At 48.4% G+C, this 14,532-nt stretch overlaps 1 protein-coding gene across 5 annotated transcripts in view; it reads left to right on the forward strand.

Annotated features, from left to right (window-relative positions):
* TPST2 (tyrosylprotein sulfotransferase 2) overlaps positions 1 to 14,532 on the forward strand; it is a 78,276-nt gene that overhangs the window by 19,666 nt on the left and 44,078 nt on the right. The window contains exon 1 of one of the 5 annotated variants that reach the window (XM_049865537.1): positions 11,345 to 11,361. The exons of the other annotated variants lie outside the window; for them this stretch is intronic. The gene's annotated coding sequence lies outside the window, so the exon portion shown is untranslated. Of the gene's footprint in view, positions 1 to 11,344; positions 11,362 to 14,532 lie in introns of those variants that run through there. 5 annotated transcript variants of the gene reach the window in all.

The following is a 14,532-nucleotide window of genomic DNA, read 5'->3' on the forward strand; positions in this document are numbered from 1 at the left end:
TGTTTTTTTTCTAGCAATGGGTCTTTTCCTGCTGATGTGTCCGAAGTTACCAAGGCGAAGTCTCACCATCCACGCTTCTAAGGAATCATAGACAGTGTTTACTGATGCCCTAGTGTGTGCCAGGTACACTGCTGAAGGTTTGCTAGGTACAGACCCCTCACCTCATCCTGGGAGCTGCTTTTGTTAGCCTCCTTTTATGGATGAAGAAAATGGGGCACAGAGGTGTTGGGCCACTCGTCTCGGCAAGCGGAGGAGCTAGGATTTGAACCCAGGAAAAAAAAAAAAAAAGATTTTTTCTTTTTTTTTTATTCTTACCTCACCATTAAATATGGGTGAGGGCTTCCGTAGGTGAGTAATGGGAGGTGAATAATGGAAGATGAGTGATGGATGGGGCCTGGGGCCTGGCGGGGAGGGCTTGAACTTGGCCTTGAACCCTGAAGGTCATGGGGCGTGTCCTCCTGTTGGATCCCTGGTTGACCCCAAGACACACAAGGTGGGGAGTTACGGCACATCTTTTTTCACGATCCGGAACAGCCAGTGGCATGAAGTCCCTCCAAGAGTGAGTGGGAAAGGCCGGATCCTCCTCTCAGCTCCTTTTGGTCTGGTCAGCCTGTGGGTGGCAAGGTCCCTGTAGGGGTGGGCTCATCACAGGAAGTGCTGGGACAGGTTGACCTGTGGCTGGGAGCCCACATTTAAAGGTGAGAATGCTCAGCTGCCTGCTCCTTCATTGAAAGGAGGCGTTTTTTCACTGTTTCCTTTGTCCCAACTCTGCTTTCTGGGACCTTCTCCACTTAGTACTGGGCACAGGGAGAGCCCAGGCAAAGGGGGTAATGAGGACCTGAGGGACTGGCATCTCACTCTAGCCATTCCTTTCAGAAATATCAATGACTTGCTGGGTCCTGAGCAAACAGGCGCCTTGAGGAGCGCTCTCATCTTTTTGTGTGTAATGTCACTGAAACCTCAAGATGAGTGGTGAGGCAGGCAGCGAGAGGAGGCCTGGTGTGGGAGGATAGGGGCTTTTGAGTTAGACACCCTTGAGCTGCAACACCAGCTGTCTTGCTCCAGACACTTCTCTCTGGGCCTCAGTTGCCTTGCCTGTAAAATGGGGACCATAATAGTGACAATCTCATGGGTTGCTGTGAGGTTTACAGATAATGGTTATGTGTCTCTTGATGGGAAACCCTGGTGGCGTAGTGGTTAAGTGCTATGGCTGCTAACCATAAAGGTCAGTAGTTCAAATCCACCAGGCGCTGCTTGGAAACTCCATGGGGCAGTTCTGCTCTCCTACAGGGTTGCTATGAGTCGGAATCGACTCGACAGCAGTGGTTTTTTGGTTTGGGCCTCCTGATGCATACCGATTACTAGTTTCCATCAAGTCAGCCCCAAGTCACGGCGACCCCGTATGTGTCAGAGTAGAACTGTGCTCCATAGGGTTTTCAGTGACTTATTTTTTGGAAATAGCTTGCCAGGCCTTTCTTCTGAAGATCCTCTGGGTGGACTTGAGCTGTCAACCTTTAGGTTAGCGGCTGAACACGTTAACTGTTGGCACCTCCAGGGACTCCACCTGATGCATATTGTTGCTGTTTGGTGCCATCGAGCTAGTTCCAACTCATAGTGACCCTTTGTACAACAGAACGAAACACTACCCAGTCTTGCGCCATCTTCACAGTCATTGCTGTGTTTGAACCCATCATTGCCTGATGCCTAGAGACGCCCAGTAATTCATAGCACCAATGATGATCTTGTTCTTCACTCATTTTACAGATGAGAAAACTGAGGCTCAGTTTAAAGCACTTCTCTGCCCTTGTTCCCGGAGATACCTAGGCAAATGTGCATATGAAATAAGATTTCGAAAGACTTTCGAACAGGTTCCCAGGCCCTCCCAGAGTCCTGAGCTATTTCCCTTTAGGAAAGGGGTGCTCACCCACTTCGAACCTGGCAGCGAATCTGGTGATGGACCTTGAGGAGATGCTCTCCTCCCTCGGGGTTTCTCGCTGTGATTTTTTAAGTGCACTGGAAACCTTGGAAATTCTTCCTCTTCTACGCGCTTGGAGGCACACACGAGAAGGAGGAGGGTCTCCCCACCCCGAGCTGGGCTGTGTTTGTACAGGAGGGAGGTAGAAGGACAGGTTAGTGCCCTTGGCATTGTATCCCCAGGTATATGCTTCCTCAGAACTAGGACCAGCAAATCACGCTCTTAAATCCCACCCCTGGCCCCAATAATATACCCCAAATATCCTCAGGATGAAATCTAAATGCTTCTGGGATAAACCAAGAACAAAAAAAGGTCTAGGTCACCCCGTCTGGGAACATGGCATCCAGCAAGGATTTATTACTTGCTGACTGTGTGCTTGGTCAAGTCTTTTCACCCTTTGGCTGTCAGCCATGGCAAAACCTCCATGATAAGGAAGCAAGCAGAAGAGCCCTAAACAATAGTGGTGGGTAAGGAGCAAGAGGAAAGTTAGCCAAAGACTTTCTAGGCAAGAAACATTGGGACAACCTTTCCATGAAGATATTCCAGAGCCGGCCTCCTATGGGGAGACTCAAATCCAGACCCTAGGGCATAAGCAAGAGTGGTCAGCTGGCCCCAAACATCACCCTGAGTTTTCAAGACAGCTTTGCAAATAAATTTTGCTTAAGGTTTGGAGCGCTGGTGCAATAGCGGTTAAGAGCTTTGCTGCTAACCAAAAGGTTGGCTGTTCGAATCCACCAGCTGCTCCTTGGAAACCCTATGGGGCAGTTCTACCCTGTCCTATAGAGTCGCTGTGAGTTGGAATTGATTCGACAGCAGGATTTGTTTGTTTTTTGTCAAAACAGATTTTTGTTTTTTAAATAATATTGCATTTTCAGTGAAGGTTTACACAGCAATTGAGGTTCCCATTCAGCAATTTCTACACATGTTGTTCAGTGACATTGGTTACATTCTTCACAATGCGTGAATATTTTCATTATTTCCATTCTGGTTGTTCTGTTTCCATTAATCTAGTTTCCCTGCCTCCTTACAGTCTCATCTTTGTTTTAAAGTAATTGTTGACTGGTCTCATATAGGTGATTTTTTAAAGGAGCACAGTACTTAAGCGCGTTATTCATTATTTTATGAGCCAGTCTATTAGTTAGCAAGGTGACCTCAGGGGTTAGTGTCAGTTCAGGATTTTAAGAGTGTCTCAGGGCAGTAGCCTCGGGGGTCCTTCATTACTGGTCCGGTACGTCTGGTTTTTTTGCAAGGAGGATTTAAGTTCCGTTCCATGTTTTTCTCCAGTTCCATCAGGGTCCATGTATTGTGGCCCTGATCAGAACAGTTGGTAGTGGTAGCTGAGCACCATCTAGTTCTTGTCACAGGGTAGATGGGCCATGGTTCATGTAGACTATTAGTTCTCAAAACAGACCTTTTTAAAATCATGCTAGTGGGCTGGGGGAAGACTTTGAGTAGTAAGTATGCAGAGACCAAAAAGCTTGCTATGTGCCTATTATCAGTTAGACTGTGAGTAGTAGAAACCTAATTCAAAATAAATTAAGGTGGGAGAAAAGAGGAATTTATTAGCTCAGGTAAATGGAAAGTCCAAGGCAGATTGCTTGCAGGTTCAGCTGTATCCAGGTGCTCCAACATGTTCGGTTACTACCTCTTTCCTTCTCTTTCAAATATGCTTTCATCTATCGTGTCTTCATTCTTAGACCTGGTTCCTCCAGTAACAGTTCCAGGCACACGTGCTACTAGGTTAGCAACCTCAACTAAAAGAGTATCATTTCCCCAGTATTCTTGCAGATCCTGGGCTTGATTAATATTGGCCTACCTGGGGTCTTGTGCCCACCTCTGAACATCTGTGTCATCTCACTGGCCAGGCCTGAGTCACTGACCCTTGGTATGGGGTCAGCCCCCTCCTAGTCACAAGGACTGTGACCCAGAAGATGGGAGGTGGGTTCGGGGCAGGCAGAGTAACAGATGCCCACTCCGGTGCCCAGCAAGTTGGAGCAGAAATGAAAGGGAAAGGCAGGATTTCTGCCCTGAGGGAGAAAGTAGAGAAAGGAACTGCTGTTAATTGAGCATTTATTCTGCCCCAGTATGGCCTCCGGGCCTTTATGTGTATGTAGCTGCTGTCTCTTATTTCACAAATGAGGAAATGAGGCTCAGAGAGGTTCAGTGACTTGCCTAAGGCCACCCAGCCAATAGCTGGGGAATTCAAAATCAGGTCCATCTTCCTGCAAAACCTGTTCTCTTTCTACCATCCTGTGAAGCCTGTGTACCAGGGGGCAGTGGTGGTTCAGTGGTAGAATTCTTGCCTTCCATGTGGGGGACTCGGGTTCTAGTCCCAGCCAATGCATCTTATGCGCAGCCACCACCCATCTGTCAGTGGAGGTTTGCATGTTGCTCTGATGATGAACAGATTTCAGCAGTTTCCAGACTAAGATGGACTAGGAAGAAAGGCCTGGCAATCTTCCGAAAATCAGTCAGTGAAAACCCTATGAATCACAACAGCCTGGTCCACAACCGATCATAGGGAGGGTACAGGACTGGACAACTTTTTCTATTGTGCACAGGGTCGTCCTGAGTCGGGGAACAACTTGACAGCAACTAACAACAGCTGTGTGCCTTGCTCTACTTGAGTGGATAAAATGTTCAAGGACTCCAGGTCGTAAATGCTGACTGTCATAAGTCAACTCTGTGGTGTGTTAAAAGATGGTAAGTGCTAGGGAAAAAAAGAAAACTTGCTCAGGTAAGGGGGTATAGAACACAGAGTTGGTGGGGGCAGGTGGGAGTATTAAACAGGTGATCGGGGAGTCTCTTTGAAAGAGGGAGACATGAGCGAGGACAGGAGGTTGCGGGAGCCGAGTGGGTGTCTGGGGAAGGGCATCCAGGCAGTGGGGACAGCTGGAGCCAAGGCCCTGTGGGAGTGTGCTCATGTGGTTGAGGAATAGCGAGGGTGCCGGTGTGGTTGGAGAAGAGAGGGAGTTGGGACGGGGATGAGGAGGGCAACCAGGTAAGGGCAGGGCAGTGCAGGGTCTCATGGGACTTGGCTGCTCCCCAGAGTGAGGTGGGAGCCACGGGAGGGTTTAGAACAGAGGAGGGCCATGACCCAGCTTGCGTTTTCATACGTTCACTTCGGCTGCTTATTGGAAATTGACTGAGGAGGTTGGGCAGAATCAGGGAGACCAGTTAGGAGTTATCCAGGAAGAGACGAGGATGGCTTAGACCACGGTGGTAAGAAGTGGGCGGATTCTGGATCTGTTTTGAAGATGAAGCCGACAAGGTTTGCTGCTAGGCTGGATTGGGATGGGGGCGGAGCCAAGGCTGCCTTTGAGGTTTTGGCCTGCTTGTAAAAGGGGTTAATGGCCATTAACTGTGGGTGGAGTATGTTGAAGAAAATGCCCAGAGTGCCGACTGGGCACCCAGGTAGAGGTGACGAGTACACAATTGATTTGTTGTTGTTGAGTTCCATTGAGTCAGCTCCGACTCATGGCAACCTGACGTATAACAGAATGAAATTTTGTTGCCTAGACCTGCGCCATCTTGAAGATCATTGGTATGTTTGGGTCCATTATTATGTCAGTCCCTCCTTTTTGTTGGCCTTGTGCTTTACCAGCCACGATGTCCTTTCCTAGTGGCTCATCTTTCCTGATGATGTGTCCAAAGTAAGCAAGACGGAGTCTTACCATTCTTGTTTCTAAGGAGCATTCTGGTTGTGTTTTTTCTAAGACTGACCTGTTCATTCTTCTGGCAGTTCATGGTATATTCAATATTTGTCACCAACACCATTCACATGCACCAATTCTTCTTTTCCCTTTTTCATTGTCTAGCTTTTGCAGGCATATGAGGCCATTAAAAAGACCATGTCTTGGGTCAAGCACACTTTCATCATCAAAGTGACAACTTCGTTACACAGTTGATACCCCAGAGATACTTGGGCTGGAGATGAAAACCTGGGGGTCATCAGCCTGCAGGGAGAGGATCAAAGACCCTGGGTGCAAACCCTGAGGGGACGCTAACATCTCATGGGTGGGAGGGAGGGGAGATGGCAACAGAGACCAGTAACAGAGTAAGAAACTCGTGGTACCTGGGCAGGATGGCCAGGCTTGGCCCAGCATAAGGAAAAAGCCTGAAAACATTCTTGCACTTTGGGGTGGCAGAAAGAGGAAGACAAGCAGACATCACCTCATTGGCATCTGATCAAAAGCCGTCCCGGACCAGCTGCTCATTTGTTGAGTGTGGGTGTGAGGGTATCTGTGCCAGGAACTAGGGTGTGGGTGGCATGATGGGAGACCATGGCTCGATTCACCGTCATGTTCCCAGTGCCCGGCACTGAGCCTGGCCTTGGGAGAGTGCCTGCCAGTGAATGTCGATGGAATAAATGAACGGGGTCTTGTGTTCTCTTGGGGCAGGTGGGAAAGGTGTGTGAGTGGGAGGGTGCCCAGCCAGCAACACCATTCCACTTATTTTATTTCAATAAAAATAGTTTTAAAAACTCATATTTTGTGAGTGTGAGTTTTTAAAACTATTCTTAATGAAGTCTAACGTGTATTCAGAAAGGTACATGCATTGGAAGTGTACACAGCTCCATAAATTTTCCAGAGATGACTATGCCCGTGGGATCAGTACCCCAATCAAAAAGAACGTGCCCAGCACCCCCTCCCAGAGTCACCTTTTGCCGCCTCTGGCCACACCCCCCTCAAGGGTAACCACCAGCCTGATGTCTCCCACCAGAGGTTAGTTTTGCCTGATTTTGTACTTTGTTGTCATCGTTGGTTGCTATTGAGTTGGTGCTGACTCATGGCAACCTTGCGTATAACAGAATGAAACATTGCCCAGTCCTTTGCCGGCTTCGCAGTCGTTGATAAGCTTGAGTCTGCTGTTGCAGCCACTGTCTTTTGAGTGCCTTCCAGCCTAGGAGGTTCGTCTTCTAGCACTATGTCAGACAATGTTCTGTTGTGATCTATAGGGTTTCCATTAGTTAATTTTTGAAAGCAGATCACCAGGCCTTTCTTCCTAGCCTTTTAGGTGGAAGCTTCGCTGAAACCCGTCCACCTTGGTTGATCCTGCTGGTGTTTGACATACGGGTGGCGTGGCTTCCAGCATCATAACAACATGCAGGCCACCACAGTACGAAAAACCGATGCACAGGTGTTGATTTTGTACTTTACATACATGGAACCATGTAGTATGTCCTCCTTTGTGTTTGCTTTTTTCAGTCAGCATAATAACTGTGAAGTTCATCCATGTTGTTGTGTGAAGTTCTGGCTGGTTCTTCCTCTTGGCTGTCTAGTATATCTGTCTATCTACCTATCTGTTTGTATTTACTTGTTGATCCATTCTGTCATTAACTGGAGTTTGAACAGTTTCTAGTTGGGGGCTGGTAAGCATAGTGCTGCTAGGAACATCTCCATATGCGTCTTTTGGTGAATGGTGGGATGCCTTTCTGATGGATGTATACTTAGTAGAATTGCAGGGTCCTGGAGAAGATGTGTATTCAGCTTCTGTCTCAGTTATTCCAAAGACTTTTCAAAAGCGATTGTGCCAGGTTACCTCCTACCAGCAGAGTTTGAAAGTTCTGGTTATATCGCATCCTTGCCAACTCTTGGTATTTGTGTTTTCTTGAGCTGTTCTGGTGGGCGTATGTGGTTCCACCTGTGCTTTTAATTTGTGTTTGTTTCCTTGATGGATAATGAAGTCAAGTACCCTTTCATATGCATATTGATAACCTCTTATGAAATACCTGATTGAGACTTTTGCCCATTTTTTGTTGGGTTCCCTGCCCTTTTCTTATGGATTTCTCAGAGCTCTTTATATATTCTGGATACCAGTATCTTGTCTGATATGTGTATTGCAAATATCTTCTTCCATATATGGTTTCTTTTGATCACTAGGAAGAGGAAACAGGAGTTTGAATGTTCAGCCAGGGCCTGGTGCGTAAATGGAACTGTGACTGTCATTAGCCCCTTTGTTGGGATGAGAAAGTCCTGAACTAGAACAGGCAGAACTGCCCCCGTGGGACATTGCAACAGAAGTCATCCCTATTTTGCAAGTCAGTTCCACAGACAGTGATATATAGTGCCTTATCTGGCTAGGCATTGAGGGTACAGCAGTGAACAAGACTCAGTTTCTGGTCAGAGGGGGCTGTACCTGGGGGCAGTTCAGGGGCTGCTGTGGGCGCCTGGGGGAAGCACTGATCAGGCTAAGGCATCCCTGAGGGCTTCCTGGAGGGGGTGAGTCTCACGGTGGTTCCCGGTGGAGCAGAACCTACTTGTATAAGTCCCTTCTGTTCAGGCAGCAGGCTTAGGTGCCTTCTGTGTGCCAAGCACTGGACAGGCACCCTGGGGACAGAACAGAATTGACTTAGTGTTGCCCCGTCCCCCTGGAATGCACTGTCCTCTAGTGATGACAGGTACCTAGATGGACCAGGGGTTCTCCACCAGGGATGATTGTGCCCCCAGCGGACACTTAGTCACTGAAGGGAAGGGGGATGCTTCTGACATTCAGTAGGGAGAGGTCAGGGCTGTTGCTCAACACCCTGCAATGCACAGGACAGCCCCCCACCACAAAAAATGACTCGGCCCAATGTCAGTAGTGCCGAGGCTGAGAAACTCTGAGATGGCCAGTTAAGACACAGTGTGATCAGAGGGACTGGAGTGTTATCCCACCTGGGGACCATCAGAGAAGGCTTTGCAGAGCGGGTGGCCCAGAGTTGAACCTTGGAGGAGTGAGTGGGGATTGTCGGGGCAGGGGGCGGGGAGGGGGAGGGCATAGAATAGCAGGGGTGAAAGCTTGGAGGTGGGAAGTGCAGGGTGTACCCCAAGGTTTTGCTCGGGTATCGAGGAAAATTCTAGAAATGCGGCGTGAGAGCGTAGTGGGGACCAGACAAGGAGTTTATGACCCTGCGTGTCCAATACTGGACCACGAGCCACCTCAAAATATGGGTAGTGCAGCTGAGGAACTGAATTTTTCATTTAAATCAATTTAAATTTAAAAACGGATACTCGATTCTGTTCTTAGAAATGTGTTAAGTCTATTTGGAATAACCGGATATATGAAAGTACTTTTTCTCAACAGTAAATTTTATGAAATCTAAATGCAGATCAAATATCTGCGATGAAAGTTTCCCATCCAGTTGGCATGTGTTGTATCAGATATTTCCAGATTTCAATGAATTCGTACAAAAAATTTAAAAAATATAAAATATCTCAATTTTTTTTAATATTAGCTACGCGTCGAAATGATAATATTTGGCATATGTTGGGGTAAATAAAATCTATTAAATTTATTGTCACCTGTTTCTTTTTACTTTCTTCATGTGACTACTGGAGCGTTGGCCATCCCGTGTGTGGCCGCATTAAATTTCTGTTGGGTGATGCTGTGACAAACCGCAGGAGGAGCTGGGATATGTCGCTAGGGCCGAGGGGTCCTGGAAGGGTTTGGGGCAGGGGTGACGAGGTCAGGTTTCACGGTAGCTGGATCTTGTGGCAGAGATGGGTGAGGGTTACTTACAGAGGACGGGGCAGGGTTGAGGATGGAGCGAGCAGGGCTGTTGGGAGGGAGACTGCGTGCCCACAGCAGCCTGAACTCGCAGAGAGGTGACCTGCTGCCCAGAGAGGTGGTGCCTGCCACAGTCCAAGCTGGGCCCAGTGGGAGGAGGAGCTTTGGGCTTAGAGGCAGGTACATCCCCAGGGTAGACTCCTGCTTCAAAGAGGCATCACAGACAGGAGGAGGGGATGGACTAGTCAGCACAGGCCAGCCCAATCCTGATAGTCCTGCCCAGACACCTCCCAGCTTGAGCCTGACCCTCACCTCCACGCTGGCTGCTGGCAGTACCACACTCAGGTCAGCTATCCCGTCTCTTGCCTTCCTGCTCTGCCCTCCACTGCCTCTCAGTAGGCCTCAAACAAGTGGCTTTCTCTCTCTGGGTGCTGCTAGCTTTGCACAGCCTTGCCCACGTCATTCAGAAATGCCGACAGGTTAACGGGTCTTCCTGGGTTGGGTGTTTGGGTGGTGGCGGTATGGTCTCCTGGGAGTGGAGAGGCATACGGTATTCTCCAGTCTCTTTGTGTTGTGTCCCCATTTCCCTGATGAAGCTGGGCCTCAGAGAGGTAAAGCAGCTTGCCCAGGGTCACACAGGTTGTCTGAGGCAGAATTCAGGTGAGGAATACTGATCTTAGAGTTCCAAGGCCATATGTCAATGTGCAACCAAGGGCAGGGCCCTATACCTCTCTGAGCCTCGATTTTCTCATCTGTCAAGTGGGTATGTAAGAGTGCTGTTCATGCCCAGCCATCCAGGATAGAAGGACCTGTTGCTGGGAGGATGTGGTGAATTGAGGGAAGCAGCACAGGCCGACCCAAGAAGCAAAAAACCAGCCCATTGCTGTGGAGTTGATTCCCACTCATTCCTGCTATGGGACAAAGTAGAGCTGCCCCATAGGGTTTCCAAAGTTGTAATCTTTCCAGCCCCCATGTGTCTGTCAGTTTGTTGTACTGCCGGGACTTGCATGTTGCTGTGATGCTGGAAGCTGTGCCACCGGTATTCACATACCAGCAGGGTCACCCATGGAGGACAGGTTTCAGTCCAAAGTATACGTCTTACATACTTTGGACATGTTGTCAGGAGGTATCAGTCCCTGGAGAAGGGTATCATGCTTGGCAAAGTACAGGGTCAACGAAAAAGAGGAAGACCCTCAATGAGGTGGATCGACAGAGTGGCTGCAACAATGAGGTCAAACATAACGATTGTGAGGATGGTGCAGGACCGGGCAGTGTTTCGTTCTCTTGTGCATAGGGTCGCTATGAGTCAGAACCGACTCTGTTGTGCATAGGGTCGCTATGAGTCAGAACCGACTCGACGGCACCTAACAACAACAACAATCTTTCCAGAAGCAGGCTGCCACATCTCCTGAGGAGAAGCTGGTGGGTTTGAACCACTGACCTTTCAGTTAGCAGCCAAGCGCTTAACTGCTGCACCAGGCAGGTCCCCATACGGCAGCTGTTATTGGCTGATCTGTGTACAGTCTCTCAGTGCAGCTCAGCTCTCTGTAGGAAGTGGGTTGAGCTCGGGTTTTCAGGGGAGGGAGCTGAGCTAAGCACATGCAACTGATGGGAAGTAGAGCTCGGTCCTCACTTGGGTTGGGTCCTCACCTGCACTGGCTTCTTGGCTCCAGAGCCCTTTCCCTCCACTGCATGACCCCAATCTGATCCTTGCTCTCACCCCACAGCCCTGGTGTGACCTCCTGTGGCTGACAGAGGCAGGCCTGCCCTGTGCCCCAGCCTGGTTCTCCTGTTCTGGGTGGCTGGACATGAACCGGCATAGGGTAACCTCACCAGGATGCCCACAGATGCCCAGCCGGCAGAGCCTACCCCACCCTCAGGAATCCTTGCTTTGCCAGGTGAGCAGTAACCTTTCAGCCTTCCTATTCTGAGCCACCTCCTGGTAGCCAGACTAGTGGGGCAGGAAGCTGGAATGTTGGCTGCCCAGGCTGGGGCAGAATTGTTGGCTTCTGGTTATGTAGACGCTTTGGCAGCCTCTGTCTCCTCATTTGGAAAATGGGCATCATCAGCTGGGCAGAAATGGCAACATTAGACAATACAAAGGACGGTGTGCAGAACAGGAGTTTGCAGACAGCGGGCGGGAGGGCTTTTGAAGGGCACTGTGGTAGTATCTGTTGAGATAAAAACAGCGCATGGTACGTGAGCCAGTGAGCACCTCTAGCTAGCATCCTAGAGCAGCGCTTCTCAAACTCTGATATCACAGGGATCTGGTTAAAATACGATACTGATTCAGCATGGGGATGAGGCTAACAGGCTTCCAGGGTACCCTGCTGGTACAGCTAGCAAAGGACCTGTCACTCGAGGCCGTAAGACACGGTCCTTTGTGATGTGCATGTCATAGCGTCAAAGCGGAAATGTCCATCGGTAGGGCCTTGGCTAAATGAACAGTGGACCGTCTATGCCAAGGATTGTTGTGTGTCATTGAGTCAATTCTGACTCATAGCTACCACGTGACAGTGGAACTGCCCCATTGGGTTTCCTAGACTGTAATCTTTATGGGAGTAGATTGCCTGGTCTTTCTCCTAAGGAGCCGCTGGGTGGGTTTGAACAGCCAACCTTTTGGTTAGCAACCAAGAGCTTTACCGTTGCGCTACCAGGGCTCCTTCCCTGCAGGGGATGCCCTGAAACAATTAAAAAGAGGGAGAGGAAACAATGATGTGGTAATTTCTAAGCAGGTGGAAAGGGGGAGCGTGCTGTCACATCGTGGGTATTGCAACCAAAGTCACAAAACAATATGTATATAAATTTTTAATGAGAAATGACTTGAGCTGTAAACTGTCACCTAAAGCACACACACAAAAAAAAGAGGGCAGGAGACCCATTAGGATCTCGCATATGACGTTTCTTCTGCAAGGATGACAGTGCTGTCCGCGAGCTGGGGCTCTGCCTGTGTCGTTAATTGGTATGGCCTCTGTGCTACAATAGGGCCAGGCACACAGTAGGTGCTCGAGCAATGCTTCCTGAATGACGGAGCAAATATGCTGATGTGGAAGGATCTCCAAGACATAGTGTTGAGTGAAGAAAACAAGTTTCTAGAGGATACGTATAATCCAGGACTTCTCAGCTTCAGCACTACTGACCTAGGGAGCCAGAGAGTTCTTTGAGGCGGGGGCTGTCTTGGGCATTGTAGGATGTTGAGCAGCTTCCCTGGTCTCTACCGACTCGATGTCCCCGACTTGTGTCAACGCAAACTGTCTCAGACATTGCGAAATGTCCCTTGAGGGGTTATATTGCTCCTGATTGAGAACCACTGTAAATACCATAGCATGTGGATGGGTGAATGAGTGGATGTAGGGAAGGAAGGAAGGAAGGAGGGAAAGATGAATGGATGGAAGGGGGAGATCCTGTGTAATTTCAATTCAGATCTCTATATGCTATAACCTCCTAGAGAGAAGGTGTGGGTGACTCCTCCCCAAACTGATCAACAGTGGGGAAAGAAGACAGGATTGAAGATTTTACTCCAAAGAGTCTTAAGACTTCTCTTGGTCTCTCTCTCTTTTAAGTATGGAAATTGTAACTACGAATTGAGTAAATGCATTTTAAAAATAAAAATAGCACAAGTACTTATTTGTTGCGTATGTGCTTAAAGTGCTTAGCACAGTGCCTGGCGCATAGTGGGAGCGCAGCCAAAGGAAGCTATGGTCGTTTTATTGTGGCTCTGTGTGTGTTTGTTATGTGTGTTAGCTGCTGTTGAGTTGACTCCGGGTCATGGCGACCTTATGTACAACAGAACAAGATGTTGCCTGGTCCTGCATCTTCCTCACAGTCGCCAGCATGTTACAGCCTTGTGGCTATTGTGCCAGTCCATCTTCCCAAGGGCCTCCCTCCCCGTCATTGGCCCTCTACTTCACCAGACATGTTGTCCTCCTCCAGTGACTGATCCCTTCTGATGATGTGTCCAAAGCAAGCTATTTGGACAGTGTTCGGTTGTGATCCATGAGGTTTCTATTGGCTGATTTTTGGAAGTACATTGCCAGGCCTTTCTTCCTAGTCTGTCTTAGTCTGGAAGCTCCACTGAAACCTGTTCATTATGCATGACTCTGCTGGTATTTGAGATACCAGTGACATAGCTTCCAGCATCATAGCCATATACAGGCTACCACAGTATGACAAACGTATGTATGTACGTATGTGCACATCATATCTACGTGTTTGTGTATGTATACATGTATATATGTGTATATATATTGTTATCATTGGGTGCCATCGAGTCAATTGTGACTCACAGTGACGCCATGTGACAGAGTAGAACTGCCCCATAGGATTTTCTTGACTGTCTTTATGGGAGTAGATTGCCAGGTCTTTTTGTCTGTGGAGATGCTGGGTGGGTTTGAACTACCAACATTTCAGTGAGTAGTTGAGCACATAACCATTTGTGCCACCAGGGACTCCTTTATATGCATTATCTTACTTAATCCTTAAAAAAGCCATACAGCACTGGTGCCAATATGATTCTCATTTTATAGATGGGGAAACATCCTTACAGAGGTTAAGCATCTTGCCCAGGTCACATAGCTAGTGGCCCAGTCAGGATCTGCATCCAGTCAGCCTCCAGAGCCAGACTTTTAACCAAGAGACCATCTTACCTAACCTTACTTGGAGAGTGAACCAACGGGATGCCGGTAGAGAAGGCCCCTGGGTGTCGATTGAATGCAGGCCTAGCTGTACTGTTACCGGCTTGTGTGACCTTGGCCCAAGTCCATTTCTCTCTGCATTTCACTGGGCTTTCTCCAAGGCCACTGCCGCCTCTCTACTCCAGACTCAAGGTCCCAAAGTTAAACAGCAAACCTAGAAGTCACCCAAGTTTCATTTTTCTGTTATTTTGCATCACAACACTGTGGAATAATTTCAAAATTAGGTAAAAAAGGGGAAGCCTCAGTTAACATATGAGCATGTATTTTTCCAACGTAAATATTTACAAAAATGCTATCCTAGAGCCTTCTTATCAGCTAACGTCTTATCCCAGATGTCTTGCAGGTTAGCAGATGCTCTTTTTCCGTGGTTATATC

This window comes from Elephas maximus, chromosome 22 (assembly GCF_024166365.1).
Source record: "Elephas maximus indicus isolate mEleMax1 chromosome 22, mEleMax1 primary haplotype, whole genome shotgun sequence".
NCBI classification, from domain to species: domain Eukaryota; kingdom Metazoa; phylum Chordata; class Mammalia; order Proboscidea; family Elephantidae; genus Elephas; species Elephas maximus.